This window comes from Triturus cristatus, chromosome 3_1 (genome assembly GCF_964204655.1).
Source record: "Triturus cristatus chromosome 3_1, aTriCri1.1, whole genome shotgun sequence".
Classification (NCBI taxonomy): domain Eukaryota; kingdom Metazoa; phylum Chordata; class Amphibia; order Caudata; family Salamandridae; genus Triturus; species Triturus cristatus.
This window is the reverse complement of record NC_140583.1, coordinates 989167493-989193596: the sequence shown is the minus strand read 5'-3', so window position 1 is coordinate 989193596 and position 26104 is coordinate 989167493.

The window sequence follows — 26104 nt, the reverse complement described above, 5'->3', positions numbered from 1 at the left end:
TGTGATGGAGAGGAGTGGCATGTAGTGGAACAGCATAGAGTGGAGTGACATACAGGGGAGTGGCATGAAGTGGAGAGGCATACAGCGGGATAGCGGACAGTAGACTAACATACACTAAAACAACGGAGAGTGGAGTACTGTAGAGTCGAGTGGCTTAACGTGGAATGGTGCACACTGGAGTGGTGTAGACTGGAGTGGCACATACTGGAATAGTGTACAGTGGAGTGGCACAGATTGCAGTGGCATACAACAGAGTGGTGTTGAGTGGAGTGAGATACTGTGGACCAGGTACAGGGGAATAGGGTACAGTGGAGTGGCCTCCAGTAGAGTGGGGTAGAGTTAAGTGGCATAGAGTTGAATAGTGTTGAGTTGAGTGCCATAGAATAGAGTGGGGTATAGTGGAGTGGCATGGAGTGGCATAAAGCAGTGATGTACACCAGAGTGGCGTAGACTGGAGTGGTGTAAATTAGAATCATGCCCAGTGGAGTTAGGTAGAGTGCAGTGATATACAGTGGAGTGATACAGAGTGGAGAAGGGTACATGGAGTAGCATACAGTGCAATGGCGTACAGTGGATTGCCGTACAATGGAGTGGGGTAGAGTGGAGTGGCATAGAATTGAATAGAGTAGAGTAGAGTGGCTTAGCGTATGGTTACATACAGTGGAGTAGCATATAGTTGAGTGCCGTAGAATGCAGTGGGGTACAGTGGAGTGGGGTAGAGTGCAGTGGCATACAGTAGTATGGGGTACATTGGAGTGGGGTACATTGGAATAGCGTACAGTGGAATAGCATACATTGGAATGGCGTACAGTTGAGTGGGGTAGAGTGAAGTGGCATACAGTCAAATAGTGTAGAATTGAGTGGCATAAAGTGTAGCTACCTACAGTGGACTAGTGTATAGTGGAGTGGCATAGAATGGAGTGGGGTACAGTGGAGTGGCGCAGAGTGGGAAATTTAGACATAGTATCGGAAGCAAAAATATATCAGGACAAACTGTTGTCCAGAATATCAAAAGACAAAATATTGTGAAGGTAATTTTTGATAAGTAAGCAAAGCTTTACTAAGTATAACTCCACATATATGTACCTTGATGATATATATCTTCAAGGTGTACGCAAATCGATTCTTACCGATTTGCACTTACCATCTTGTTATTTTGGTCGCCAATATTTTTGACACAATTTTCTGTCTTTACAATATTTTTGTTTACGATATTCTGTCAGTGATCCATAAAAGGACTGGCGTAGAGTGGAGTGGCGAAGAGTGGAATAGTGTACTGTGGAGTGTTGTAGAGTTGAGTGGCGTAGAACGGAATGAGATACATTGGAGTAACGTATACTGGAGTGGCGTAGACTGGAGTGGCATAGATTGGAATAGTGTACAGTGGAGTGACGTAGAGAGGAGTTGAGTACAGTGTACAGTGAAGTGACTTAGAGTTGAGTCTGGTACAGTAGTATAGTCACAGTGCAATAGTGTATAATGGAGTGGCATGCAGTGGAGTGGGGTAGAGTGTAGTGAAATAGAGTTGAATGGTGTAGAGTTGAGTGGCATAGAGTGTAGTTGCATAAGTGGAATAGCGTATAGTGGAGTGGCATGGAATGGAGTGGGGTATAGTGATGTGGCATAGAGTGAAGTTGCAGGCATTAGAGTTGAGTACAATAGAATGGTGTAAACTAGAGTGGCATAGATTGGAATAGCATACAGTGGGGTTGCATAAAGTGCAGTGGCGTATAGTGGAGTGGGGTACAGTGGCATAGCGTACAATGGAATGGCGTACATTGGAGTGGTCTACAGTGGAGAGGGTGTAGAGTGGAGTGGCATAGAGTTGAATAGAGTAGAGTTGAGTGTGGTAGAATGTAGTTGCATATGGTTGGATAACATATAGGGGAGTGGTGTAGAATTGAGTGGGGTACAGGGAAGTGGCATTGATTGGAGTGGCGTACAGAGGAGTGACATAGAGTAGAAAAGTGCATGGTACAGTGTTGTACAGTGGAGTGGCATACAGTAAAATAACATACAGTGGAATGGCAAAGAGTGGAGTGTCATAGAGTGGAGTATGGTAGAGTGTCATGGAGAGTTGAACAGCCTAGAGTGCAGTGGCATACAGTGGAACGGCATATAGGGGAATGCGGTACAGTGTAGTAGCATACAATAGAATGATATACTGTGGAGTGGCGTAGAGTAGAGCGGCGTAGTGTGGAATACCATATAGTGAAATGGCATACAGTTGAGTGGCGTTGACTACAGTGGTGTAGAGTGGAGTGCCATACAGCAGAATAGCATAGAGGGGAGTGCTGTAGAGTGGAGTGGTGCAGAGCGGAGAGGTATAAAGCAGAGTGGTGTACAGTAGAATAGCATACAGCGGATTGGCGTACATGGGAATGGCATACAATGGAGTGGTATACAGTGGAATAGCACACAGTAGACTAGCTTACACTACAATAGCGAACAGTGGAGTCGCGCAGGGTAGAGTTGCATACAGTGGAGTGGCGTAGACTAGAGAGGCATAGACTGGAGTGGCATAGGTTGGAATAGCATAGAGTAAAATGGCCTAGAGTGCAGTGGTATACAGTGGAGGCATGTAGAGTGGAGTGGGGTACAGTGGAGAAGCTTACAGTGGAGTGGCACAGAGCTAAGTAGCATATAATTGAGAGGCATAGACTGTAGTTGCGTACAGTGGAATAGTGCATAGTGGAGTGGCGTAGAATGGAGTGGGGTATCATGGAGTGGCATAGAGTGGAGTGGCTTACAGTGAGTGGCATACACTTGAGTGGTGTACGCTGGAGTGGTGTAGATTTGAATAGCATACACTGGAGAGGCATAGAGTGCTGTGGGGTACAATGGGATGACATAGAGTGGAGCGGGGTACAGTGGACTAGGGTACAGTTCAATAGTACACAGGGACTGGTGAACAGTGGAGTGGGATAAAGTGACGTGTCATAGAGTCAAAAAGAGTAGAGCTGAGTGCCGTAGAGTGTAGTTGCATTATAGCTTTTAGTAGAGTGGCGTAGAACGGATTGGGGTACAGTGGAGTGGCTTAGAGTAGAGTGGCATAGAGGGAAGTTGTGTCCACTGGAGTGGCGTACACTAGAACAGCATACAGCAGAGTGGCGTAGAGTGCAGTGGAGTGGTGTTGAGTGGAGTAGGGTACAGTGGAGTAGGGTACAGTGGAGTAGCGTACAGTCGAATAGAATACATTGGAATGGTAGACAGTGAAGTGGGGTAGAATGGAGTTGCATAGAGTTGAATAGCATAGAGTTGAGTGATATAGTGTGTTGTTGCGCACAGTGGAGTGGCATAGAATGGAGTGGGGTAAAGTGGAGTGGCATAAAGTGGAGTGGTGTGCAGTGGAGAAACGTAGAGTGGATTTGCATACAGTGGAGTGTTGTAAAGTGGAGTGGCGTAGAGTGGAGTCAAATAGATTGAAGTGGAATACAGTAAAACAACGTATGGTGACTTGGTGAAGAATGAAGTGGCATATAGTGGACTGTGGTAGAGTGTAATAGCGTAGAGTGAAGTGAGGTACAGTGTAGTGGTATACAGTAGATTAGCATACAGTGGAGTAGCCTAGAGTAGAATGGCATAGAGTGGAAAAGCTTATTCTGGAGGTATGTACAGGTGAGTGATGTAGAGTGGAGTGACCTCAAGTGGAATAGCGAACAGGGGAGTGGCGTAGAGTACAGTGGCATAGAGGGAAATGCAGTGGCTTACAGTAGATTGGCATAGACTGGAGCGTCAGTGGAGTGGCAAACAGTGGAATAGTGTATAGTGGAGTTGTGTACAGGGCAGTTTTGTCGAGTGAGTATGGGAGAGTGGATTAGCAGATAGTGGAACCGCGTAGAGTGGAGTGGCATAGAGTGGAGAAACGTACATTGGAGTGGTGTAAAATGGACTGGTGTAGAGTGGAGTGAGGTACAGTGTAGAAGTGTAGAGGGGAATAATATAGAGTGGAGTGGCACAGAGAGGAGTGGAGTGGTGTACAGTGGAATAGTGTACACTGGAGAGAGGTAGAGTGTGTGGCGTAGAATAGAGATGTGTAGAGTGGAATAGCATAGAGTAGAGTGGCGTACAGTGGAGTAGCATACAGTGGACTGGCATAGACTGGAGTTGCGTACAGTGGAGTGGCATACAGTGACGTTTTGTAGAGTTGAATACTGTAGAGTAGAGTATTGTAGACTGTGCCAGAGTACACTGTAGTGGGGTAGACTGTAGTGCCGTACAGTGTAATAGTGTAATGTGATTACAGTGGAGTATTGTAGAGTGGTGTGGTGTACAGTGGAATAGCATAGAGTGTAGTGGTGTAGAGTGGAGTGGCATAGAATGGAGTGGCATACAGGAGAGTAGTGTATAGTGGAGTGGTGTAGAGTGGAATAGTATTGAGTTTACTGATGTGCAGTATAGTAAGGTAGAGTGGAATGGCATATAGTGGAATAGTGTAGAGTAGAAATGCTTACACTGGAGTGTCGTACTGTAGAATAGCGTAAAGCAGTGGTCTTCAATGCCACGCCCCCCCACCTCAGGTGGAAAAAACTAAGTCATCTTACCGTGGTTGCCAAGCAAACTATTTTGGGACGGCAAGCCTTACTAACTTGTAAAAGTAGCCACAGTGTGAATATTAGGAATGGGGGTAATATTTAGGGTCTCTTCCCTTCTGACACATACTCCAAGCTAGGATATAAGTGGCAAAAGATGTTAATGATGGCGCGTTACAGGGCAGCTTACTGCTGCTTGCTTTTTTCCACGTAAGACAAAGCACTGTTATCAGCATAATGCTTCTTTTGACCAAAGCCTGTTACCCACCCTAGGATCACTTGAGGCCCCCCTAGGGGGTCCACCCCCAGTTTGAAGATCTCTGACGTAGAGTGTAGTAGCATAAAGTGTAGTAGCATAGAGCTTAGTGATGCAGAGTATATTGGTGCAGAGTGGAGTGGTGTAGAATTTAGTGGTGTACAGTGTAATAGCATACATTGGATTGTCGTACAGTGGAGTTGCATACAGTGGAATAACGTTCAGTGGAAGGACGTACAGTGTATTGGCATACTCTTGAGTGTCATAAAATGGAGTGGCGTAGAGTTTAATAGCATACAGTGTAGTGATGTAGTGGTGAGTGGAGTAGAGTGGAGTGACGTACAGTGGATTAGCATAAAGTGGATTGTGCAAGAGTGGAGTGTAATAGAGTGTAGTGGCGTACAAAGAAGTGTGGTAATTGAAACAGATGCAGCGTGAAAGTGTTTTATCATATGTAGATGTAATGTGGCAGAAAACTAGATTATTTTTGGTAAATGGTAATTTTTATTTGTATGTGTGAATTGTGGAAGAAGTATTAAAGTTAAAATTTGTAGCATACTTAGTTATATATGGTGCCGCCCGTAAACTGCAGTAAGTTTGCAGTATACTGTGGTACATGCGCACGTATGTGATTGGCTAGTGGCTTCGTTTACTGAAGGTAAAAGACAGCTTTGTAATTTTCAGCGCATTTTGTGTGCGTTCTGTATTCTGCATTTTGCTGCAGTCTGGGTTAGGGCCTTAGATGTAGGTAAGTAGTACATTTTATTGCTGTTCCCTACCTATTAACACTTTATTGAAGTGTTAATAGTTAGAGAAACGTATTTATAATTTTCTATATATTTTTACAGCAGTTCAGGGAGAACTGCACATTTTTAAAACAATGTTTTAAGTAGTGTGTTAATTTTTAGGTATTACTGTGGTATTATGTAAACGTTTCCTGAAGATTTAAATATGTCAAAAATGGAAATACACTCTAATACACTATGGGCCTCAATTATTAGAAGTGTTGCACAGCTGTGTAACAGCAATGATGCAACACTTCTCAGTGCGCCCTCCTTGCGACACCAATGATTCGTCATATTTACTGTATGACGCATCATGTCGCAAGGAATGACAGATACGTCAATATTACTTACTCACTTGTCGGCGCAAAACTGATGCATTGCTGGAGTTGTTTCAGAAACATGACGCAACTCCAGCAATGTTCATTTCACATGGGGCAAGCCCTATGTGAAAAGGCCTCCGTCACCCTTACCAGTTGGTCCATGGCATTCATCAGGACCTAAAAGAAAAGAATGAAGGGCTCCGTTCTTACCAGCCTTGTGGTGATAAGATGCCACTAGGTGGGGTGACCTACGTCACACTCCACAGAGGAAAGGGCTCACTTTGAAGCCTGGTAAACAATGGAAATACAAAAGTACAATGAAAAAAACCTTTATGGTCACTTTGCCAATATTTCATTCAACCACATGCACAGTTCATTAATGGTGAGTGGCTATGTGTGTAACACATGACACTCATCTGTGCACACTTTGGAAACATAATACATGAGAGAGTATTTATCTTACCTAGAACATGAACCTAAATGCCCCATGAGACGAGGGCAAAAAGGGGGACCCCTGTAGTCAAACTCTAGATGGGGAAAAAAATAGAGAACAGCCAATTGCAAAAGTTAAAGTTAAAACTTAATTTACAGGAAGTTGAAAAGAGACTAAAAGTTCTCCCTTTCCAAACAATCATTTCAAGCATGCCCGCAGTCACCCACTTACTGCATCAAGGTGCGTCTCCTGCAAGTGCACCTATATGTGTGCTTCTCTCCTCCCCGACGATAAATGGATGTGGGGAGAGTGTGGTTCTTAAAGTGCTCTTAATTAGACAGGTCTGTATAATTGGCTGTGTGATTGAATAAGTGTCTACCAGGTAATGGGATCGGGTGTCCCAAAAAGCGCCAATACAAGCATGTGGAAAATAGCCTGCCCTGCTCTCAGCGGGATGGTACGGCTGTCGCAGTCTTCGGTGTCTGAGCGAGCATGATATTGAAGGAGGCAGGTAGGATCCTGGTCGTGGGTGCCTCCCCTTACTGCCAGTCAGGACGTTACCTGTAGGGGGGGCGGAGTTGTCCCCACGTGGGTTGCACAAGGCGGAGGAAATCGTCCTTCCTGAATTAGGAAGTGGCAGTCCATAATGTGAGGCCAGGGCATGGTTGAAATCATGGGTGTTGACCGGGCGAGGTTGGCGTCATTAGTGAGACCGGGCGGCTAGACCAATCGGCTGTGGCTGCATTCAGTCACGTGAGCGCAACTAAAGATTTTTAAAGAAAGGATGATTTTACTCTGGAAACTCCAAAGTGGCTGCAGTTTATTTTGAGGAGGGGGCGACTTTCATTGCCAGAAACAAACTAAGCCTTATGGGGTCTTAAGACCAATATTGTGGTCAAGAATATCGATTTAAGGTAAGTAATATTGATTTAAAAAATATCAAAGTATTTAATATAGTTTGCAAAAATATAGTTATGTATTTTAGTATATGTATTATATGTGTGTTATGTATGTTGTTTTGTATAAGAATTGTTTGTATTTTTAATATGTGTTATATTTTTAGTAGTTATTAATTTTTTTTTATTTGAATTTTGAGCTTTTAGTTCCGTAGTGGGTTTATAGGGGAATAGGGTGAGAAGTAATTTATTTATATTAAATTTATTTTAAAAAAATGATTTGAATTTTACATTTTTAGCTCTGTAGTGCGTTGTGGGTTTATAGGGGAATAGGGTGGGAAGCAATTAATTAAATGTATTCATTTTATTTATTTGAATATTGCGTTTTTAATTCCGTAGCGGGTTGTGGGTTTATAGGGGAATAGGATGGGAAGTAATTTAATTATATTAAAAGTATTGATTAATTTGTATTTCTTAATATTTTTTTAATTGAGGTGTTATAGTGTTATATGTGCAAAGGAATGTATTGTTAATTAATTATTAATTGGTTGCTAAGTAATTTTAATTAATTAATTGGTTATTAATGTTGGTAATTGTGTAATTAATTTTAGGTGTGTGTTGTGATGTTTAAAGGTGTAAAGGGTGGGAGGTAATTTATTTTCAAGTTATAAATTAATAATTTGTTGCTAATTCATTTTAATTAATAAAGTTGTAATTAATTTTGGTAATTGCGTAATTTATTTTAGGAATGTGCTGTGGTTTTTATAGGTGTAAAGGGTGGGAAGGAGTTTATTTTAATTGATGGATTAATAATTGGTTGTTAATTAATTTTAATTAATTAATTGGTAATTAATTATGGGAATTGTGTAATAAATTTTTGGTGTGTGTTATGGTGTTCATAGGAGTAAATGGTGGGAAGTAGTTTGTGTTTAATTAATTAATATATAGTTGTTAATTATTGTTAATTATTTGTTATTAATTTTGGGTAATTGTTTATTTTTGTGTGTGTTGTTTTTACTTTTAAAGGGGTAAAGGGTGTGTATTAAATAGATTTTAATTATGTAATTATTAGTTGTTAATAGTAATAGTTTTTAATTGTAAAATCAATCAATCAGGGAGTTTTAGGTGCACTACTCACCTGTGGGGGTCTCAAGGCTCGGGGGGGGGGGGGAAATTAGATCCGGTCTCATGAAGAGCCAGGTTTTGAGGGTCTTCCTGAAGATTTGCAGGGTGGGGGCGTGTCTGATGTTGATCGCTATCTTGGCCGCAACATAGAAGGTTCATCCATTTGTTCATGCTCTGCAGATGTGCTGGGGTTCGGCGAGGGCGAGGTCGGCGTAAGTTTTAATTGTGTTTTATTATTTTAGAGTTTAATTTAGGTGTGTGTTGTGGATATTATAGTGTTAAAGTTTGTGTAGTTAATTAATGTTTATTCTTTTTTTTAATAATAATATATTTTAAATTGATGATTAATTATGTTAATTATATCAATAATTTTAATTAAACATGCTTAAGGGAACTATCAGGATGGCGGACAGATGGCCGCTGACGGGCCGGTTAGCAACCGCCGGGCCGGCGGCAGACATCCGCCCGCGATTTCAACCCGAAAACTGCCGGTCCCATTAGCATGACGGTGATGACCGCAGCGGTGAGAAATTCCGCCTGCCACTTTTCCGTCTGTAGCAGTCCGCACGCCTACCTGGTGGGCGGAACTGGACCGCTACAATGGGGCCGGTGCAGGGCCAGGCTCCTCCGGCATGATTATGATCCCGGCAATAGCCAGCCTTTCCGCTGCGGTGGAACGGCCATGGAAAGGCATGCGGAGAATGTCTCCGGTGGCCCATTGCGGGCCCCCATTTTGTTGGGGGGTGTGGTTGCACTGGGGGTTACCCATGGTCCCCCTCTACATGTCCCTGTACCAGGTGATAGGCACTGTGCAGTGCAGGGATATGCAGGACATGCTCCTTTTCACATTGCGGCGGTGCTGCTGGCAGCAGCAACCGCCGCAATGTTAAAGGCCGCGATTTCGACCACGGAGCATACTAATTGTACCGCGGTCCTTGCGGGTGGCCTTTTCCCGCTACCATGGCAGTCGGGGTGATTTTCCGACCGCCATCTAATAGACCCCTAAGTGTTTTGTTATTGGTATGGTGTTATATGGTAGGAAATAAAATGTATACATTTATTTTTTAATTAATGCTTTTTTTGTAAATATTTTGTAGTTTAAAATAATAGGGGGACTGAAGACAGGCTGGAAATTAAAGATCAGGACAGACGAGGGTGATAAATTGTTATCACTCCTGAAATGTACGGCGCTCACCTGGGGACGCAAACCGAGGCATTTAGTGGAACGGCAATAACTCCAACTCCAAGAAGCCGCGAATGGGAATTGCCGGCTCAACGTATTCCTCATACCACTGCTTACTATGTCAAATTTGCTACTAAAGATTACATATTTCCTGCATTTTACATTAGAGACAGGCATGTTCTATGCATCAACATTTTTTCTCTGTGGTATTACCAGTCAGTATTACTGCAAGGAAAGTCCATGTGTAAATACTCTGCATGTTTATTTCCAGACTGTATGCATGATGACACTGGACCCAGAAAGAACTTGTAATTGTGCGTCTGCTACACAGATTAACCACTTGGAACAGTATATCTGGGTGTGGGTTTATCACACTCGGATATCGCCTGTCAAATACTGTAGAGTCATAGACAGTCCCTAAATCACACACTCATCTTCCTTTCGCCTCACCCTTATATTTTCCATCTGGTAATAGAAGGAAGGGCATAAGGTGGTGTGTCATTGGGTCAAGAGGAACCATTTTTTATGCAAATGAATGTAATTTTCTGATCAGACTTATTTAGGAGGTGTGATTTACATATTTTACTTATTTTTAATAGTGATCCTCATTTGAATGGTCAATCAATACTGACAGGATCTTTTTGAGTGTCATAGCTGGAAAATGGTACGTTTTTATTAAAACTGAGTGTCATGTCCTGAATCTTGCTATCAACCATTTCCCCATATTTAAAAATATGTTTCCTTATATGAGATTCCAGTGTACCCCATAGGAAAGAAAGTTCTATCAGGCAACTCTTTCATGTCAGAGGCCCCTCAATGAAACTTTGTAAGGAAGAAGGCTAGGAGGCACACAGTGATACCTGATGTGGGCGGAGCGGTGTTGGTATGGCAACAAGATTGCTGGTCTTCTGCTGTGCTGGTGGTATGGCAGGCACAGGGGTATGAGGTTCGGTCATGCATTTCCCAGAAGCTATACAATCAATCAGTCAATCAATCAAACAAGACTTATAGAACACAGCTCATCACCCGTGAGGGTATGCCGCTGCTGAGAACCCTGCTGCTAGGGAGGGTGCAGTAGAACAGCCAGGTCTTGAGTCCTTTCCTGACATCCAGCAGAGAGGATGAGGACGGAAGGTGAAGTGGGAAGTCGCTCTTGGACTTAGCAATGAGGTAGGAGAAAGAGCGCCCTCTACTGTTGCTTTGTTGGAAGGGGGGGTGAGCTAGGGAGAGATAAGAGGAGTGCAGGTGTCTGAAGGGTTGGTGGAAGTTCAGGTCCTTTGTTGTGTAGAGCTTTGTAGGTGTGGATCAGCATCAAAAGCGGGACTTAATTAGGCATTTGGCAACAACATATAACTCTTGCACTTTCATCCTTCTGAAATTTTATCCAAACGACGGATGGACCGGCTATTCTGTCGTCACTCTGGCATTTTGCCAGTGGCCGCACACTTGGAGGCTGCTTTAAGGACTGGACAGGATGCCACGGCTCATCTGTGAAAGTCCCTGTGGCTCTGCTGCACTCACGGCCACCTGCAGTTTGTGCCTGGTATGAGCATTTTTGTTGGGGATGATTTTAGTCATTTACTCTGTACTTCCTATTCATACCTGTATAGTCTGTTCAGCGATCGCCACATACTGGAGCTGTGTGCCTCTTTGGTCATGGTGTACAAAGGTCATGTTGTAGCTGGCTTTTGTGGATGTAATATTATTTTAAAAATCGTTTTGTGCAGAACCTAACAGCCAAGAGCAGAAGGAACTGTTTTTCAAATCAAAGTGGACTGTGGAGATGTGTGTTTATGCACTACGACGTCTGACCTGAGGCGTGCCGTTCAGGCAAAATTCGGGAGCAGGGATGTGGACATTATTAGTGCAGAAGGTGCAGTGGCACAGGTGCGTGAGGGGCCCAAATCACCTTAATCAAGGGTATCTTTTTTCTACCCAAACAGGTGGCTCTCTTGCTATGCCACGTATGGGAAGAGTTTACGAGTCTACAGGGTTGGGGCTAGTCAGCCACACGAATGCACGACATGTTATTATCAGCTGCCTCTTCTCTATCGGCCTTTGAAAGGTCTGTGAGAGATACAGGAAAGCCGCCTTCCCGCCCTACCGACGATGTGCCCTTAGGCTCGCGCTCCTCTCTTCTCTGATAGGCCTGAACAGAACGCCTCCTCTGTATTTCTTACAGTGGAACTGCTAGCACTGTACAGAAATTGGATTTTTGTCTTGCTCCGGCTCCCGTCTTCAGCAGACGCCAGGGAGCCCCACATGCACTGAGCTGCTAAGTGCAGCCAAGCGGTGATGTGATGGCGGAGCCCAGGCGCCGGCCCCATGCTGCTTTTTAATGACAGTGCCACTTCAAAGGCCTGGCAGGTATGGCGCAGGGAGGGTGCGCGAGCGCAGACCTCGAACCCGCCTCTCGGAGAATGACGCAGGGGAGAATGGCCGCGTCTCAATTATTCCGATATCCCGGGAAGGCAGAGGCAACCAGGGGGACTGAAGACAGGCTGGAAATTAAAGATCAGGACAGACGAGGGTGATAAATTGTTATCACTCCTGAAATGTACGGCGCTCACCTGGGGACGCAAACCGAGGCATTTAGTGGAACGGCAATAACTCCAACTCCAAGAAGCCGCGAATGGGAATTGCCGGCTCAACGTATTCCTTACACCACTGCTTACTATGTCAGATGTTTTACCTCCACCCGGCCGCTACGTGACCAAGCTAGGCCCAATCAGCTTGTTAGAGATAGGGTAAGACACCTCATATAAGCATTGATATCAGAGAAGGATATTCACACAACAGCATTTTTGCACTATTTAAGAGGACGTTCTAACAAAGTGCGTGCACTTGTTAACGCAACAGCGCCAATAAAGTGGGAAGAAACATTTCCTGATGGTGTATCCGACTTTGCCTCCGTTGTTGATAACTCCTTTGTGAGGACCACCAGTGGATTCGCTGTCAAGGTGGCCACCAATTTAGTTTGTAACCTTTAAATGCCATTTTTAGGTCTCGCCTGAGCCAGCGCTTTAGCACTGCTCTCACGAGAGTTTTTGTAAATGGGGGATCTGGAAGTGCATACGAGTGCTTTCAGGCCTCCAAATACAGTGCTTGTGCGCCGGGCGCGCGCACCATTTGCAGCCTACACACCATTTGCTTTCACTTTCGCGGCTGCACGGTCGCTTTGATGTTTGATCGCGATCACGATCACTTCCACTTTCGCGGCCGCACGGCCACTTGTTCCACATTAGTTAATCACATGAATGTCAATACTAAGGATCTAAGCGTTTTTTGAGAGCGTTGTGTTTGTCTTTATTTTATTTTAATCCCGAGTACATTTTGCAGCATTACTTTAATTCTCTATTGTATGCCACCACGGGATTCTTTCCAACAAGCATTTACAATGCAATGGTCTCGGCATTGGTAAAGTTAGAGCTATTGTCATTGCTCATGACATTATTTTTGTTTATGTTTTTGTTTTTAAAACATTTAAAGAAACAGCATTGTCATGAGCAATGCCAATAGCTCTAACTTTACCAATGCCGAGACCATTGCATTGTAAATGCTTTTTTTTAGACTGCGGAGGGTTAAGAAAACAAGCGGGGGGGGGCAGAAACAGCCACACCGGTGCAAATACTTACTCGATAGGGTGCTCCGGGTCATAGTAGTCCCCCATGTTCATCGGCCGCAGGGAGGGCGAGGAGCTGCTGCTTCCGGGGGCCTGGACACATCCAGCATGGGAGAGAGGAAGAGGGAGGGATGAAAGCAGAGCAGCTAAACACAGGAGACGAGCCACTTAACCACACGCACGCGAGGGGGTCACTATTAACGGCTGTGCACACAGTGCCACCACTAAGAGCTGAACACAGGGGGCTGGACTGGTTTTACTTACACCTGAACACAAGTGCTTCCTAACATAAATATTGTTTTTTTATTATTTATTTTAATCCCAACGTGCGTGTTTGGGGCTGCCCTGTTTATTGTGGTCCTGAAAGGCCTGGCAGACTCAGAGATAAAAGGGGGCGGGGAGGTGGGGGCTGCTTCTGCGGATGGAAACAGTGATAACTCACTGAAAGAGGCCAGGGTGGGATTTGCAAAGCAGGCCCCTGTAATAGAATTCTCCATAATCTATTATCGTGACAGGACACCCTGAGACCTATTTCAAGAGATGATGCCTCCTTCTGCTGCCCTTTCGGTTACCCTAATGCGTTATTAACCGAGAGGAAAGTCCAAATGCGCAATCGGAATTTTACACTTCTGGGGCCACGTATTTCTATTTTTTTGTCGCATGCACGTGCTGCTATTTACGTTCTATTTCCCCTTAAAGAAAGTACTTTGTGGGGTGCATTCACTGCAGTCAAGAACGTAAACCGAGCACCGACCAGCGACAGAGTATATATACCCCAGCGCTGGGAATGAAAGGGAATTTGGGTTCAACCCCAGCACCCCATGGCTATTCCCTCACATACTTAAAATTATAGTTCCTGGAATCGATTGTTAGCAGCACTTGAGGTGTTCCCTCTGACTCAACGCTGGTCGACTTTTGAAACAGTTTAAAGAGAACAACAGAAGTTTTGCGACGCAGAAACACACTTTACATAAAATGAAATAAGGGTGATATAATGGGCTATGGTATCACTCCGCAACAGACTGAGACCGATGATGGCGCCTGTGTAGAATGCCAGATCAGAGGGGGAACGAAATGTCTTCAATTGGAACATGGTAAGGGAGCATTAGCGGTGCGTTACCCGGCGCTGGAGGTAACAATGGGGAAAACAAATGACAAATCAACACCCCGAAAGGAGAAATCACCATGAACTAATGAAGGCAGATAGGCAACACAAACACACTGCTGCAACCGGTGACTGAACCCATTTCAGGAAACACCTATATACAAAATAGAAAACACACCCCCAGATTACGACGGTCCCTTAAAACCGCACTGGGGCATCACAACAATAATGTTAGAGGCCGAAACAGCAGCAGAGCAGGGCCAACAGTTTACTCCGCCCACTGAAGATTAGACTTTCAGTTCCGCTGCGGGAGAAAAACGGATTGCGCAAGTGTGTGAGCAAGACACCCTACGAAACACACACCCCCCGAAAGCATCGTGAGTGAAGGAGATAGAACACCAACATAGTACGTAAGTTAGTGAAAAGTCTCTGACAGGAATACACAAAGGACTGGTGCCACCCGAAGGACCCATGGTAGTCTACAAGCCACACGCCCTCAGGACTGGGGAACGGGATAGTGAGAGGAGTTTCACGGGACTGGGAAATGCTGAGACCTCGGCAGCCGTGCCGCCCCAGGCTGAATGCCGATCAGCGCGGCTCCAGACAGCTTGCGTGCCTACTCCAGACCGGGCAAAACAGTGTATTATTAAACAGACAGCCCAATCTGGGCTTAACTCTGATCAGATGCAAGGATCACTCCCAGAGACGCGTGTATTGAAACTGCGCCCCGGAGTGCAGATCTTCTACCCGCATCCTCTCCCTCCGGCTCCCCCGCTCTCTTTCCTCCAATGACCTCGCGCTCCCGCCTCCTGCGCCAATCACACGCACGGGCCGGTGTCACCTTGGCCAATTAGAGCCCACCCCGCCGCAAACACCCCTGACCGTCACTAACCACTATTGCTGCTTTCTTCTTCTTTCCGAAAGCCCGTATCCCCACGCCGCCCCGTCTCCGCCGCTTCTCGGGAGACTCAGATAGGTAGCGGACAGTGAAGAGAAAGAAACAAAATGGCGGTAGCTATAGCCCCATACTTCTCGAGCGAGATGTCTGTTAATTGAGGCAGCAGGAAATACGGCTGGAGACATGATTTACATGAACCGCTGCTTTTGTAAATGAACTGCGAAAAGGCGGTCGTTAACAATAGCTGTCATGATCGAACGGTCTAACCTGGCACCCTCTGACTTACCGTCATTTATTTTATCACAGTTTCCCAGCTGAAAAATTGCACCAGGCAGTAAAGATCAGCATCTTTACTCAGCGTTCTTTAAGATTAAAAAAAACGAGGGCACCGGAAGACCCCACCGCCTTTCTCCGAGGCAGAGCAGAAATGCCTCGGAGAAACGCAGCGTCCTTTTCGGATTCGGGGGCGTGTTTTGCTGTTGTCTCCTCCTTGAGACTTCTTGCAAAAAACACGCCCCCCGATACGAAAAGGACGGGGCCTAATCTGAATGACTGACCTCTTCTCCAATGGCTGGCCAGCATTCAAGAGGCCAGCCAATGGAGAACAGGGGAGAAGAGGGGCGGGTTCAAACCCCTCTTCTCCAAGTCATTAAATCTCTGAGCGAGACTGCGCAAGCGCAGCCTTCGCAGCCGAGACCTAAAAAACTACAAGGGTGGTCTTACCTCTCTACTCGTCTCCTTGCAAACTGCAAGGCATTGAGCTCCAAGGTCGGCAGCTCCGGCGAAACTTCCATCGCACTCGTACCTCATTGCCTCGCACGCACAGGCATATATTATTATTTTAGCACATACAGCTGTATTCCCAGTAAACACACTTGCATATTAGCAGACATGCCCAAATAACCGGGCACACAGATGTACAAGTACATATCTCTATCAGCCAACACACACACGTATGTTCTCTAGTCTCCAATACACGTGTGAATTGGAGAGAACATACATGACGCGAAGATCATTTTACTTTTCACACAAGGATAACAGATTTAACACATCAGCCTGCACATGCAGGTTAGCATGTATTTTCTTGAAAATAAACATGCCTGTATTTCCCCTACATGTTTGTTAATTTTACCCAACACACGCTGGCGTGTATTAACAGGCGAGCGTGTAAATTAACATCTACCCAGGCACGTTCACCACAATTACATGTTGGACATTAACCTGCCCGTCCAACTCCTTTTACTGCTGAATGTTTTGTTCCAGCACACACTCCTATTTTACCCTCTACACGCGTGTGTATTATAGCGACACGAGTAGTACAAGGATGTATAACAATAGCTTTGGATTGGAGCCGGGACTCGTGAAACGTGCAAGAACCGGGGGAGTGGTGTGTGTTCGCACGATCGGGCAGAATGCGATCTGGCCACATGCAATAAACATCAGCTTGAACAGAAAAGGCACAAGGGTTAGCTATCAGTACTCCATCAGTTAGGCCAGGGTTGTGAGGGGGGCCATCGTGCCCCCGATAAGAGCTTCTTGGAAAAGGACCATTTTCCTATCTTGTGTTTTGGTCAAGGCACCCTGGCCACGCCTCTGTGGATGAAAACTACTCATCGCGCTACGTAGCTTTAACAACAAGCACAGGGCTGCTCTGCTACTTGAGGCCTGCGCCTACAAGAGTCATGTTACCTGGTTGGTAGCTCTGCTGTCTGGGCCCTGAACATTTAAGATTAGTGCAGTGGTTATAGTCTGCTGAGTGACACTATCAGCTCAGGGATAGCTCTGCGGTCTGACGCGGGAGCCAACAGGATCGAGTGCAGTGTTGACAGGTGGAAATAGTGTCTTCAGAAGTGCTCCAAAAACTGGACACACATTTCACCCACATGTGCAGAAGGAGGGTTTTATCTCTGTGTTTCAGCAGGCTCTACACGTTGATTGTGCTAATAAACAGTCAGCACTGTTAGCTCATTCTAAACGGGAGTTGATGCCTTTATGAGACTAATTGGAAATGAAAAGCAAAACGTTACAATGCATGTCATTTTTAAAACGCCACTCCCGCTCCTTCAGCTAGCAGCTGTACAACGATGCATGTGGGAAACGGGGCTGTTGGACTTCGGCGGAACATGGTCTGCGCCATCTTCCCATTTTGTTTTAAGTTACTGCAGAGTCCAGACCATTGCGCGCTGGTGTAACCTGCAGGGTCTGAGTGACAGGCGCCCTCAGCATGAGCTGCACTGTGTGAAAGGCCTATCTCTGGGCTGTGCTGGGTGAAAGTTCACGCTGTCTACATGCACTGGAGTCAGAGCTGAGAGGAGTCCCTGTGGATGCTAGAGCCCACGGGGCCTGCGAGTGAAACACAAATCACTGTATGAAAAAAAAACACCTTTCTCATGTATCATAAACGGTGAATCATGTACGATTATTTAATGACATTAAAGAATTACTTTAAAAAATATGCTTGTGCATCAGGTCGATGTCGCGGCTCATTATGTGTGTGTTAGACCTGGCACCTTGGCGTGAGTTTCCCTTCCACTTTTTGATGGTGTGCCTCGACTGTTTTGCTGGTGTTGTCCGCTCAGGGCACTGCGCCACGGCTAATCCGTGCCGCAGTGCAAGTGCTCCCTACGTAAAGTGTACCTGTAATTGGTGTCCATGATTGGTTCATTGGATTCACTGTCAGTCCCCAGTAAAGTGCACCAGGGGTGCCAGGGCTTGTGGATGCCAATGCTGCTGGTGGGCTTGCAGCGCTGGTTGCGCCACCCACAGAAGCGGCCTTGTAAAATGTGTCTAGGGTCTGCCACCGCAGACCCTGTGCGCGGTCCGGGACCGTCGCGCTGACTGCGCAAGTGCCCCCACTTGCCAGTCCCTAAACCTTCCCTTACCTACATATTAGCCACCCCTCTGGTAGGCCCAAGGGCAGGGTGCATTGTAGGCATAAGGTAAGACATGCCCTGGTGTGTGTGGCATGTCTTAGTAGTGAATTACAGCCCTTGTCGTTTTTCACTATTGAAGGCTACCTGCTCTCCATAGGCCAGAATGGGCTGCTGGGATCACGCCAACGCTGTGACCCCAGTGGACTCAGAGAGCATGGTAGAAGTGTCAAGTTTAGTATGCCTGAACTCAGGATGATAAAATACTTCTTGTAGTCAAGTTTATTTTAGTATCCTGGGTTTGTAAATGCTACTTTTAGAAAGTTAGTGTTTACTGACCTGACCATCTCAGTCCGCCTCTGCTGTGTGTGTGTGTGTTCTGCCCAGCAACAGTAAGGAGCAGGGTGGGGGGATCCCCAGAGACAGGTTGGCTGCCAGGTGGTGGGTAGAGAGATTACACCTGGATGGGTGGGAGGAGTACACCTTGACTCTTGAATAGACCTGTGCTCTGCCACCACAAAGCCGGCGCCACCCCCTGTGGGGCGGCTGATGTCTCTGCCCTGCTGCTGAAAGGAAAGAGCAGAGTCACCATAGCAAAGTGCTCCAGAACTGGACTGAGCCAGGCCTAGGCCCCCTGGCGCTAAAGAACAAAAGAATCATGGTATAAAAGTAGGAGCCTGGCTCCTAAGAAATCAGAATCCTGTTTACCACAAAGAACCTCTGCCCGACTAGAAGGAGAAGGAGACGCTGGAGGAGCTGGCCTGCTGCCTGCCTTGCTGAGAAAGGAGAGGAAGAGACTTACTGAAAAGACTTTGCTACTTTGTGCTTGAACATTCTCCAAGGGCTTGATCTGAGCTTGCCCCCTGAACTGAACCCCAGGAACAGTGGGTTCTCTGTGCTTCTTGCTCGTCCTCCAATTCGAGCCGTGTGTGCATCCCGCTGGAAAAGAGACTGCGCCCCTCATCGCCCCTCCTAGGGCCGTGACACTCAGAAGCTCGCCTGCCTCCAACCCGTGAGAGCCCCGCTCCGTCCCGAGCCGCTCTCTGTTCCCGGGCCAGGCCGCCTGCATCCCTGTCACCGCCTGCCATTGGAGTGCGCTGAACGCGCTATCACCCCTCCTGCCGGAAGCCGTCCGACGACTGTGATCTACGCCGGGTCACCCAGCTGCACTAACCGTGCCCTGCGACCCCGCTTCGCTATCCCCGGACATCTCAGGCCGCGCCGCCCCCGCTGTGGAGACCCTCCTGCACCGCCGTGCTAAAGGGTCGCGGGCCGCGCCTGCCTACTTGCCCACACCTGCTGATTGAGGACCCAAGAACACTTCCCAAGCTGAGAGTCGCACCGACCTGTGCTGACTCTCCACATCACGGAAGAAGTTCCAGCATCGGGCTCGGGGCCCGCAACGCCTTATTTCCCCGTTCGCAGGAACCGATCTCTGTAAGTACTGGAACTACAAGTAAAGAGACTACGAAGTATCCATTTGAAGCTACGAACAACGAACATTTGCCCGCTTTACAACCTGGTGGCATAGCGAAAACGTTATTGGTCTTGTGATAAGTCTGCTGAGATATATATACACCTTATTTTTACATAAAGAATCGTATTTTTATATATATCCAAGTCTGGTGTCCGTTTCTGGGGGGATTGATGTATTTACTGTGTGTATGATTGTAAGTGCTTAACCAACAACGCCTGAGGAATCGCCTTGGCTGCTCACGCCACGCACCTAGAGGGTGAGCAAGGGTCATTCGCGAGGGGTTATCCTGCGCCCTGACGTGGAGGAGAGGGTTCCTGCTTGACACAAGGGCAACCTTGCGCCAACCAGAGATCCCCGACTCTAACATTGTTGGCAGCGGTTGGGATTTCGGATTGGCACTTGTAATTTGCATACAGTGAATTATTAATCACCAGATAGTGAGAGCAGACCAAGTAACGCAGCCACAGGTTTTCATTTTCTGAACTTTGTTGAGACATCTGCCATTACTGCGACCATGCCTGGCTCACACTCCGCTGGGAGAGCACTCTCTGTGATTTCTGGAATCGATGAGGTGGATTGGGAGAGACTGGAAGGCTACACGATGGAGCAATTGAAAGGCTACAGTGTACAATTCAGAGTCCCCCATGCTGGATGCAAGAGGAAGACCCAGTACACCAAGGCGTTGAGAGCCTGGAAGGAGTCACGAGACCTACGGAATGCGGGGGACATCGTTCCACCCGACAACCTTGAGGAGCCCAGCAGAGTCCGGTCGCCAGAGGAGCTGGCAGACAGGGCAGCAGACAGGGCGCATGCAATGGAGATGGCAAAGTTGGCAGGACAAATGGAAATGGAAAAGCAGAAGTTGGCCCTGGAGGCACAACAACGCCAAATGGATCATGATATCAGATTGAAGGAGTTGGAGCTGAAGGCGAAAAGTTTGGACACCGCTCCTTCTGGTGGCAGCACTCCACCAGCGCAGGTAGAGTCCAAGGTGTACATCCCCAAAGATGTAGTAAAGGAGTATTTCAGAAAGGATGACATAGGGCAGTGGTTTAGGGCCTACGAGGTGGCCATGTCCTCACACCGGGTCCCTGAGAAAGACTGGGGAGCGGGGTTGTGGGGAAGGTTCCTTGCGGAAGGGCGGGACACACTGTTAGATTTGCCCTTAGAAGTCCAGACCTCATACCCCCATATGAAGGAAGCTTTAATGACCAGGTATGGGTTAACTCCTGAGCTATATAGACAGAGGTTCAGGGAGACCAAGAAGATCCCTGAGAGTACGTATGTGGAATATGTGACCTTTTTCTGCAGAGCGCTGGATGGTTGGGTGAAGGGTAGCAAAGTGAATGATTATCAAGGGCTGCTTGATTTAATTGCATGGGAGCACTTGTCCAGTCAATGTTTTCCTGAGCTACGCCAACACCTGATAGATAGCAAGCTGTCCAACCCGAGGAAGCTTGCTGAGGAGGCGGACCGCTGGCTCAGCACCAGGGTCCTCAAGGGTCAAGTGGGAGACTCCGCCAAAGGTGGGCAGGGTCCCCAGCAGAAGAGTGGGGGGGACAAGGGTAAACAGAAGGGGTTCCAAAAAGGCCCCCAAAGTAATTCCCAAGGGAACCAGCAGAAGGGTTCTCAGCCTCCCCCAACCCCGCAGCAGAACGGGGCCCCGACAGGTAGACCTGTTCCAAAGGGGCCCTTCAATTGTTATAAGTGTGGCGATCCGGGTCACATTGCCTCTGATCCTAAGTGTCGCCTGTTTGGTAAGACCGCACCCACTGGTGCTCCACCCCGGCAAGTAGCTAGTGTTAACTTTGGGGAGGAAGTAGCAGTCCAGGAGGGTGGGGGTCCCGGGCAGATGACCCTAGTCTCGCTAGGAGACAGTGAGATGGTCCCTGTAACCTACCTGCCCTCTAACACTAAGAAATATGGGCAGGTGGTGACCATCAATGGAAAGAAGGTGGAGGCTCTTAGAGATACAGGAGCCAGCGTGACCTCGGTGAGGCAACACCTGGTGTCTCAAGAGCAGATTGTACCCAATGCCTACTGTAGGGTTGTCAATGCTGACAACGTAGAGAGTCGTTGTCCAATGGCTCAAGTTCCCTTTGAGTGGGGGGAGGTCTCTGGTACTCTACAAGTCGCTGTGAGAACTGACATGCCTGTAGATTGTCTGCTAGGGAACGACCTGGAGAGTTCCCCTTGGGAAAAGGTGGAGAAGACCACGCATCTGAGGATGGTGGGTCTACCCGACTGGGCGTGCGTGACCACCCGGTCCATGGCAGCCAGTAGGGGTGTTGAGAGGGTCCTGGAGCCTGAGGGAGAGGTCCAGGAACCGGCCTTAGGGAGAAGGCGCAGGAGGCGCGGGAAACCGGCCCCCGAAGTTCCCACGGCCCAGGAGGAAGTAGACCCTGAGGGGGATGCTCTGGAGCCTACCGGGGAACAGATTGCCGAACTGGGAGATCTGCCTGAGCTGACCCATTGGCAGCAAGAAGGAGGTCCCTCCAGGGAGGAATTCTGCAGGGAGCAGAAAGAATGCCCTTCTCTCGTGGGTATGCGGCAACAGGCTGCAGACCAGGCCAACGGTGTTCAGGCCAAAACACACTACGTGTACTGGGAGAGTGACCTCCTGTATTCCGAGCCTAAGGCTGCTGAACCTGGGTCAGCCCGTGTGCTGGTGGTACCCCAGAAGTTCAGAACCTTCCTACTGGGGCTGGCTCATGATGTGCCGTTAGCAGGACATTTGGGGATGGACAAGACCTATGACAGGCTTGTCACCCACTTTTACTGGCCCCAAATGCATAAGAATTCCGATTCCTACTGCAGAACCTGTCAGACTTGCCAGGCAAGTGGTAAGAGCGGAGGGAAGCACAAGGCTCCTCTGCAACCTTTCCCTGTGGTCGGTACGCCATTCCAACGAGTGGGTATTGATATTGTGGGGCCTCTGGATCCCAAGACAGCCCTGGGCAACAGGTTCATCCTGGTCTTGGTGGACCATGCCACCCGGTACCCTGAAGCCATCCCTCTGAGGACAGTGACGGCCCCCGTGGTGGGACGGGCACTGATGGGAATTTTCTCCCGAGTGGGATTCCCTCTAGAGGTGGTGAGCGACAGGGGGACCAATTTCATATCCACATATATGAAATCCCTGTGGAAGGAGTGTGGGGTAACGTACAAGTTCACCACTCCTTACCATCCCCAAGGAAATGGGTTGGTTGAGAGATTCAACCGAACCCTCAAAGGCATGATCATGGGCCTGGACGGTCCAATGAGGCGTAAGTGGGACGTCCTCTTGCCATGCCTGCTCTTCGCTTACCGCGAGGTGCCACAGAAGTCTCTAGGATTCAGCCCCTTTGAGCTTCTGTATGGTCACCCGGTAAGAGGACCTCTGAGTTTGGTAAAGGAAGGCTGGGAGCAATCTCCCAGGAAACCTCCCCAGAATGTATATAGTTACATGCTGGCCTTCCGAAACCAGACTCGGCGTTTCAGGCAACTTGCTGAGGCAAATCTGGAAGCCAGCCAGGAGGAGATGAAGCGGTGGTACGACCGGAATGCCACTCTGGTAGAGCTTCAACCTGGACAAAAGGTGTGGGTCTTGGCCCCAGTGGAGCCGTGTGCACTTCAGGATAAGTGGACAGGTCCATTTGAGGTTGTGGAGCGCAAAAGTCCTATCACCTACTTGGTGGACATGCAGACTCCCAGGAACCCTTTGAGGGTCCTACATGTTAACCGCCTTAAGCCCCACTTAGAGAGGACCGAAGTGGGCATGCTGCTGGCCACTGATGATGGAATGGAAGAGGAGACCGAGCCTCTTCCTGACCTCTTAGTGGCCTCTGAGAAAGATGGGTCAGTGGATGGAGTTAACCTCTCACCCACCCTGACGCCCGAACAACAGGAAGACTGCCGCCACTTGCTGGGACAGTTTTCCGACCGATTCTCCCTGGTTCCTGGTGTCACCGATTGGTGCGTCCATGATGTGGACACAGGAGATAGCTTACCTGTGAAGCACAAGGCTTACAGGGTAACTGACAGGGTCAGAGCTTGCATTAAGGAGGAGGTCTCCAAAATGCTTGCGCTAGGGGTGGTTGAGTCCTCCAGCAGTCCTTGGTCCAGCCCCGTGGTCTTGGTCCCAAAGGCTGCTGCGCCGGGAGCCACACCTGAACTCCGGTTCTGTGTGGACTACAGAGGACTCAATTCAGTCACGAAGACTGACGCGCACCCCATCCCCAGAGCTGATGAGCTCATTGATCGGCTGGGGGCTGCCCGGTTCCTCAGTACGTTTGATCTAACGTCTGGGTACTGGCAGATCGCCTTGACCGATGGGGCCAAAGAGAGGTCAGCATTCTCTACACCAGATGGGCACTTCCAGTTCCGAGTCATGCCATTTGGAATGAAGAATGCCCCTGCCACCTTTCAGAGGTTGGTCAACCAGGTACTGGTTGGGCTGGATGCGTTCAGTGCCGCCTACCTGGATGACATCGCAGTGTTCAGTGCCACCTGGCCTGAACACCTGCGCCACCTCTGGGAAGTGTTGATGGCGCTGCGCCGAGCAGGCCTCACGATCAAGGCAAGCAAGTGCCAGATCGGGCAGGGTTCCGTGGTGTACTTGGGACACCAAGTGGGGAGTGGCAAGGTGGCACCCTTGCAACCCAAAATCGAGACCATCCTGGCTTGGGAACCCCCCAAGACGCAGACCGCAGTGAGGGCCTTCCTGGGGCTCACTGGGTACTACAGGAGGTTTGTTAAGGGCTATGGAACGATCGTTGCCCCCTTGACCGAGCTGACTTCGAAGAAGCAGCCCAGGAACGTGATTTGGACTGACACCTGTCAGAAAGCTTTCGACACCCTGAAGACTGCCATGTGCACGGCGCCCGTGCTCTTGGCCCCTGACTTCTCCAAGGAATTCCTAGTCCAGACAGACGCTTCAGAGCATGGTGTAGGGGCTGTTCTCTCACAGATGACTGAGGAGGGCTGGGACCAACCCGTAGCCTTCATCAGTAGGAGGTTACTTCCACGGGAAAGTAGGTGGAGTGCAATTGAGCGAGAAGCATTTGCTGTGGTCTGGGCGCTGAAGAAGCTAAGACCCTACTTGTTTGGGTCTCACTTCCGGGTTCAGACGGACCACAGGCCCCTCAGATGGTTGATGCAAATGAGGGGTGAGAACCCGAAGCTGTTGAGGTGGTCCATCTCCCTACAGGGTATGGACTTTACGGTGGAACACCGTCCTGGTACAGATCACGCCAACGCTGACGGTCTGTCCAGGTATTTCCGCCTTAGTGACGAGGAACCCCCTGGGCAAGGGTAGTTCTCCCCACATTTCAGCTGGAGGGGACACGTGTTAGACCTGGCACCTTGGCGTGAGTTTCCCTTCCACTTTTTGATGGTGTGCCTCGACTGTTTTGCTGGTGTTGTCCGCTCAGGGCACTGCGCCACGGCTAATCCGTGCCGCAGTGCAAGTGCTCCCTACGTAAAGTGTACCTGTAATTGGTGTCCATGATTGGTTCATTGGATTCACTGTCAGTCCCCAGTAAAGTGCACCAGGGGTGCCAGGGCTTGTGGATGCCAATGCTGCTGGTGGGCTTGCAGCGCTGGTTGCGCCACCCACAGAAGCGGCCTTGTAAAATGTGTCTAGGGTCTGCCACCGCAGACCCTGTGCGCGGTCCGGGACCATCGCGCTGACTGCGCAAGTGCCCCCACTTGCCAGTCCCTAAACCTTCCCTTACCTACATATTAGCCACCCCTCTGGTAGGCCCAAGGGCAGGGTGCATTGTAGGCATAAGGTAAGACATGCCCTGGTGTGTGTGGCATGTCTTAGTAGTGAATTACAGCCCTTGTCGTTTTTCACTATTGAAGGCTACCTGCTCTCCATAGGCCAGAATGGGCTGCTGGGATCACGCCAACGCTGTGACCCCAGTGGACTCAGAGAGCATGGTAGAAGTGTCAAGTTTAGTATGCCTGAACTCAGGATGATAAAATACTTCTTGTAGTCAAGTTTATTTTAGTATCCTGGGTTTGTAAATGCTACTTTTAGAAAGTTAGTGTTTACTGACCTGACCATCTCAGTCCGCCTCTGCTGTGTGTGTGTGTGTTCTGCCCAGCAACAGTAAGGAGCAGGGTGGGGGGATCCCCAGAGACAGGTTGGCTGCCAGGTGGTGGGTAGAGAGATTACACCTGGATGGGTGGGAGGAGTACACCTTGACTCTTGAATAGACCTGTGCTCTGCCACCACAAAGCCGGCGCCACCCCCTGTGGGGCGGCTGATGTCTCTGCCCTGCTGCTGAAAGGAAAGAGCAGAGTCACCATAGCAAAGTGCTCCAGAACTGGACTGAGCCAGGCCTAGGCCCCCTGGCGCTAAAGAACAAAAGAATCATGGTATAAAAGTAGGAGCCTGGCTCCTAAGAAATCAGAATCCTGTTTACCACAAAGAACCTCTGCCCGACTAGAAGGAGAAGGAGACGCTGGAGGAGCTGGCCTGCTGCCTGCCTTGCTGAGAAAGGAGAGGAAGAGACTTACTGAAAAGACTTTGCTACTTTGTGCTTGAACATTCTCCAAGGGCTTGATCTGAGCTTGCCCCCTGAACTGAACCCCAGGAACAGTGGGTTCTCTGTGCT